This window comes from Diospyros lotus, chromosome 6 (genome assembly GCF_014633365.1).
Source record: "Diospyros lotus cultivar Yz01 chromosome 6, ASM1463336v1, whole genome shotgun sequence".
Classification (NCBI taxonomy): Eukaryota; Viridiplantae; Streptophyta; class Magnoliopsida; order Ericales; family Ebenaceae; genus Diospyros; species Diospyros lotus.
The window spans coordinates 45,821,788-45,829,352 of NC_068343.1; positions in this window are offsets into that span (position 1 = coordinate 45,821,788).

Sequence of the window (7,565 nt, forward strand, 5' to 3'; positions counted from 1 at the left end):
AAAATACGAAAACCAACAGCAACAGAAACCAGCAAAACCACGAGAATAACCAAAAAAAAAAATGAAGGAACCAAGAACTTGGAAAGGGAAGCAACACTGATAAATAGATATGCATGAGCAGCAGTAGCTACTGCTTTCTTTACTGGCAACAAATCGACATTGATCCATTCGATGTGAAAATCTTTGCTAAATTAAGCATCTCTTCATTGTAAGATGTGAAGACATTGAGTTTACTTAGGGATGGCAACAAGAAGGGTATGGGCAAGGACCCTATTCCCATCCCTTTATCTATATCTCCAATCTTGTCCAGGTCTTATCCTCATGCCCCTGAGGCATTTTGTTTAATTCTCCATGCCCATCTTCATATTCATAGGGTAATAAGCACCCACATAGTTGATATATTTTATTCTAATAAATTCCTATTCATAATTTACATAATCACTACAAAAAATTTAGAATTTAGCAACAAATTTTTAGCAATAGAAATTTCTTTCGCTATTTTGTGATGAAATAACAATGAATCGCGACATAGTTGATATATTTTATTCTAATAAATTCCTATTCATAATTAAAAATTAGTAATGAAATGAAAGCATGATCACTTCTTTTTTCACATTAAGAATTAATTAATATTAATTACTTGAAATTATTTTAGATATAGAACAATTATAGACGTGGATTGTCAAAAATATAATTTTTCACTCAAATATGACTGTAATTTAGGGTATTATATTAGATTTATAATATTATTTATTTATGTGAAATATTTATATTATATAACTATACATAGTTTAAAATTAATAAGCAACACCAAGTTATTATTTTAGAATTAAATTTTGATGTATGTATTTATTATAAATTATAATTTGTAAAAACACATACTTAAAAAAAAAAAAAGAAGCTACAAGCTAATTAAAAAAATAATAACTTCTATATATAGAAACAAGGATAAGTCATCATGCATGATGGTTCTGTTCAATATTCATCATTTGATACTTTTAAAAAAAGAAAAAAAAAAGGTTAAAGTTGGAGAAAAAAGGTTATAGTTGGAAAGTTGCAATCACGTGACTATATAGCCACGTGTTTCATAACAGCTAAGACGTTAATTACAAGCAATTATATATTATGTGATGTAAAACATGTGATTAAATCAAATGTTCACATTTAGGGTACTTTGAAAAATTGAGTTTGGGTATAATATATTATTAAGCGATGTAAGTTTATTTGATACGATAATATGTTAACATTTTTTCAGGTGACCCTCATTCAAGGGTGTGCGCGGGTGTAGACGAGGGCAACAACACAGGCATAGGTAGATATGTGTGCATGCACACGAGCACACCAGCCCACTATTGACGGTTGCACGCACTAAGGCACGACACCTCGAGTGACCCCACTCGAGGGTAGGGCTTTGCGCAAAGGGTGGCCCCCCGCTAGGCTATGGCGTGGCCCCCAACCAAGCACGGGGAACCACGCCTTGCCCATGCCCTAGAGTGACCCCCACTTAGGGGTGCCTTACCCCCAAGTTACACCACTTGGGGGCAAGGCTTTGAGCGAGGGTGGCTCCCTACCAAGCTATCACATGGCACACAACCAAGCGTGAGGGGTCATGCCTTGCCCATGCCCACTAAGTGGCACTCGGGGGTGCACCCTTTTGCCACCCCTGAGTTACCCTCTAGGTCACCCATGGCTGGTTTGAATTCTAAAAGCCCTTATTTTAATTTTTTTTATATTTTCTGAATTCAGCCCCCCCACCTTCATTTCACTCACTCAATCTTTCTCTCTCTCTCTCTCTCTCACTTTTTCTGTCTTTCTCTCACCACACCTGCCACCATTGTCTCTCTATCTCACTTTTTCTATCTCTCCTTCCTGCCACAACCATTGCACCACCGTTGACTCCCATCACGAATGCTATTACAACGCTGTCACCCCCTAATGCCATCGCTCTCACTATCCATCCTTTCCTTTGCCCCACTTCTCACATTCCTACCGTCATTCCCTTCCTCATTGCTTGATCTATCCATCTCTTCCTCCGCCGCTCCATCAACCATCAATCCTACCACTGCTGCTCAATTTGCCAAACTTCAACCCCATCTCTCTCTCTCTCTCTCTCTCTCTCTCTTTCTTTCACATATACAAGCACACTCCCTCTTTCTCTCTCTCTCTCTCTCTCGATTGTCCCCACCCACTAGCCATAGAAACCTGCCATAGTCCCTCTCCTAGTGTAGACCACTGCATTTACCATGGCGAGTTACTATATACTTTGATTAAGCTGCAGCCTTGCATGTCAAAGAGAAAGGCCAGCACTGATAAACCTTGAGAAAGAAGACATAGGGGCGCGGTGGGTGGGCTGCTTTCAATTGCGTGAAAATTTTGATCTTCTTCCCCCTGAGAATATATTTTCCAACAAAATTAGGAAAAAGTCATGACATGATCAAAAGTGGGATTTTGATTTGTCTAGAAAATTTGGTTAATCAAACACCTCAAAAGATAAAATTTAGGTAAAAAAATAACTATTTTTCATAAAAAATGTGGCTAATCAAACAACCGTTAGCTTTAGGTTATAACTTACTTAACCACCTCATACTTGGATTCATCTAATAACAAATTTACACGTCACCTTTTCTATACATTAAATAATGGAAAAAGTTATTTATTAATCATGTTTAAACACTTCACCTTTGAAAATTCTTGGGTAGGGCCATTCTACCATATAAGCAATAGATTAGACCAATTAAAAATTGACAACTCGATCACCTTTCTAAGTAATTTTAAAATAAAATAAATAATATTGGTGAGGTTAATTACTTAACTAAGGTCACCAAACCAAAACTAGAGTATTATGCTTTCTCTCTTTTCCCTCCTCTCTCTTTTATCTCTCATTTTCCCCATGTTTCTCCTTCTATCCATTAAAGACTGCCTCAAAAAAATTGCTTATTTTGACCAAAACTCATAAAAGTTGAAAAATAAAAATTAAAATTACCAATCTACCTCTCCTAATTTCAAGTCTTCCTCTAGCAGAATCCTAACCTTCGGTCGGCCAAATTTTAATGGGAATCTGATATATCTGTAAGCACCCCCGCCCGGATATCCCAGCCGCCCGGACTATCCGAACGGGAGCACTTACGGAAGGGGAAAAATAATGAAACATGAGACAAAGACCACCCTGGCATGCATACACAAAAATAAGAACAGCGGAAGCTAAACTATATACACATGCATGCACTACGGGTACCCCACTAGCACAGCGGTCACAAGATAAGTAAAAGAATACGAACTCCTATGCCGACACACACGAGACACGAGGTGTAAAGCCCCAACCCCAAGATAGTATATAAGGTACTATAATATTTACACGGGCGTTAAGGAAATCCCATATACTATAGTAAGGATCGTAATCTGAAATGTTGGGACTTCCATAAAATAAACGTTCACACACACAATTTATCAAGATAGCAAGGAAAGTAGACTTCATTCTCCACGAGACAAAATATTGTCAAAGTTAGAGTACAAATCTTGTAACATACTACAACATCATAAGAGATGCCTAAACAAGATAACTACACTCGCGCCGCCTCCAGGCCTTCTCCCTTTGAGCCCGAGCCTGACAGATCTGGAACATTTGAATATTCCAGGGGTATGAACACCCGGGTTAGATCGTTAAATCTAAGTGAGGGTTAAAAATAACTTCATGCGTGCAAATGCAAAATGCAGAGATGCATGCTCCAGGTGGATGTGACGCCAGGGTGTTGCAATCACCCCTGCCAACCTTATCATGTAACACAGCCTAACAACACGGCCAAGTGAAGACTCCCTTCACCCATGATATTCACAACTAGTCACAAGCCACACGTAGTGATGCATGAACAAATGGAAAGAAACATGCGTATCAAATGAAATAACATGATATGCACATGCAATCACCGCCATCATGCTCAATAATATGCACAACATGTAAGAAATACAGTTTAGAAACCACTCACCGAAGCTTCCCACTTCTTGGTTGCACAAATTCACAGCCAAACGTCGCTCCAAGTTGACTGTTCTATAAAAACCGAGACCTTTTTGTATCCAAACCTAAAATATGTTTAGATAGGTAAGTAGCTACTAAAAGTAGTAGTTTTCATGAAACATTTCAAGCCAATAAGACCTATCACGCGCCCACACGTGCTCCCACAAGGTCTTCCACGCGCTTGGACGCGCAGCTCTGTTGGGCGCGTGCAGCTCACGCGCTAGACGGACTTCCGACCTTGAAAATTAAAACGGGCATAACTCTCTCATTTTAACTCCGATTCGAGTGCCGTTTGAACCTAGGGACTCCTCTTTCAACCCTCTACGTGATTAAAGAAAAAAAAGATAAGCTTACCTTGCAGTTTTGGTTACTGTTTTGCACGGATTTCAAGGGGCTCGTGCCTTCCAACGGCTTACTTTCAGCTCCTACTCGGGCAGGGTTTCCTTCCCTTCTTTACAGCAGAGTTTCCCCTCCTTTATAAGCAACTTACCTCCTTAATTTTGTAGCCAAAAACCAACCCAAGGCATTCTTATATAGTGCCCTTAAATCCATAGGATTGTGACACTTGGCTTTCTAAGATGGTGACACTTGGCACTTGAGATTTACACCCTAATTATTGCTTTCTTCCCATGGTGACAAGTGGCTCTTGAGATATGAGCCTTATCATGACATTTTTAACCCTTTAACGAATGGATTTTCGCCATGTGTTGTGGAGATTTGAGCCATAATGATTGCTTTCATCCTACGGCGCCACGTGTCCTCGAGATATGAGCTTTCATTATTACTTTCTTCCTACTACGACATGTGTCCCTCGAGATGTGAGCCTTCATCATTGCTTCCATCCTACGGTGCCACGTGTCCCTCAAGATTGGTGTTTAATTATTACTTTTGATTTTCCATCCAAATTACGCCACGTGTCCATGTAATCATTTCTACCCATGTGTCTCCATCCATATGGTGACATGTGTCCATTAATTGAATTTAATTTGGGTTTGAAATCCATAGCCACTTTTGATATCTTTTTGGAATCCAAAGTTAGGTTTGAATAAACTTTGAAGTCCATTGCCCTTAAGTCCCCTAAAGATCCTTGAATCTCACAAATTCCCGAGTCTTTGAGAACCTAAAGAAAATCAGGAAATCATTTCATTTATTAAATAGAAATAGCTTACAAGTTTTAGGGTATTACACGAGGTATGACCTGGCACAGTCAGAAATAAAAGAACAGACCCTACACAACCATCAGAATTGACAGAGATTGACGGGACTGCTTGTACACCATACCGACTCGGCCGCTAGACGCTGACTCTCTTGCTCGGACCCACGCTGGCACTACCTGGAATGATGGAAAGCAAAGTGAGTCGACAGACTTAGCAAGCATAAAGAAAAGAAAGGCTGTAGGCTGAGCATAACCAGAAAACTCTCCCCAAAATAAACCCCCAGGTACACACAAAGCGTGAGACGCTACAACATAGCAGAATAGCATAATAAAACACATACCGGTCCTTGGGGCCCACACAAGACACACGGCACCCAAGTCCCATACCAACCTGCCGCTGCCCTGAAAGGCAACAAATATCTCCACAAACCTGCGCGCGCGATCCCGGGCCGGTACTCCCGTCGCCCGTCCCCATCGGTACTCCCGACAACCCAGCCATAGGCTCCCTTGGAACGGTACTCCCGTCCGAGAACTAATAACTACCAGTAGCCATGCAATGCACATAAAAATGCAATGGCGTAGTGAACATCAACGTGATACAAGGAGCCCATACATCCAAGCATCAGGCCATGCTCCGCTCACATAGTAAACCACACGCCATGCATATGCCGCGCTGGATGCAACCTAACCAAGCTAGAATGTCCGTGTCCAAGCATTCTCAATAAATGAATATCCCAACATGCATCCTATACCCATGTGCATATCAAATCATGAACAGTAATACAATGTATCTAATCATGCAGTAAATCACATACCGGCAGAGCTAGTCAGTAGTGCCCGGCACCGGTCAACGCCCAGTGACTAGGAGTGTCCACCTGACGGTCCACTTCAGTGTTGGAAATGTATGCCCTAAAGACACGTTTTGTTTAATTTATGGTAATGATGTTTCTTTTATTCAGTTTATGGCACATATATTATTTGCATTTAATTGTTGGAAAAGTGTCCATACTATTAAGTAAGTGATTCATGTGATGGGTCGTTCTTCACAGTTAGGCATGAATCATGGGTACTTAATAAGCAAGAAAATATTACTCTTGATCTTTTGATAGAACTGGGCATTCTATCATGATAAGATCATTGTGCAATAGATCCTAATGGAGGATGGCTTGCCTTAGCCAATAAACAGTCCGTTTACTCTAATTGTACAAGCGCATTCGGAATGCGTAGAGAGGACCTGTGATAGAAGCTAATGACAAAGTACTAATTATCATGGAGCTAGTCTATTACTGCTACTACGTGGACGAGTACTCTAATACTTGAGTATTAGTTGGTGGTCTAGTGAACCTAGAGCTATATTCTTAGATTCATTGTAGGTGAGGTCTATCAAAGATCAATATCCTTTTGAGTTAGGAGTATGGTTTCTAATTAGCTAAGACAGACTAATACAAGATAGTTTCTGTGATTCACCCCCTTGTGATTGTCCAAGAATAATCAAATAATCCAGGGCCCTGGGAACGTGACTTAAGAGTGTGTGCTTCTGGGTAGCTCCCAGTGATAAGCAAGTACATTCGAGTAGTCACGGATTATTGGACTAGTGATCTAAGGATGGTAGAAATCATTTAGAGAGGTGTTAGTACATTATTCCTTTCTAAATGATGGGTGTTACGCAGAGGGGTATTTTCGTCATTACACTAGTAGGTCAAAGACATTGCATATGCAAAATTATTCGTGGGGTCAGTATTACCATATGGTGATAGTTGGAACACTTAGAATGACAAAATATAGCTACTAGGTAGCAGGGATATTTTGGTCATTTTAGTAGCCGTGAATAATTTGTCTTTTGGTCCCCGGGGTAGCTCGATGTAACTCATGTATTTTTTAATACATTTGGCTTGTTGGGTGAATTACATTGAGAGAGAATTATTTTATTCAGGATGGTCCATAATTAATTGGGCTAGAATAAAATAATAGTTCATTAGTTTAATTAATTAATTGGGCTAACCCAATTAGAAAATTAATTAAATGGACTTGGCCCATTACGGTTTGGCTCACTAGGGTTTTAACCCTAGGGTTCTCCCTATATATTCTCTCTTTTTGGTTATTTTTCATCCAAGGTTCTTTTACTCTTCTTCACCGAAAGAGAGGCCACGAGTTCGAGTCATTCTTTGGAAGACCGAAAGAGAGCTTTCAAGTTCTGATGCGAAGGAGCCGAAGGATTGCAGGACAGCCGTCGTCTCCACGACGCGAAGAAGCTCCCGCGCATCCTGCTCCCATCGCTCCATTCCGTCCGGTAATCTGCCGAAAAAGTAAGTCTCCTAGATTCTAATCAATACGAGGAACGTTTTTTGATTAAAACGCTTCCGTTGCATGCTATGAATCCTCGTTTATGATCCTACA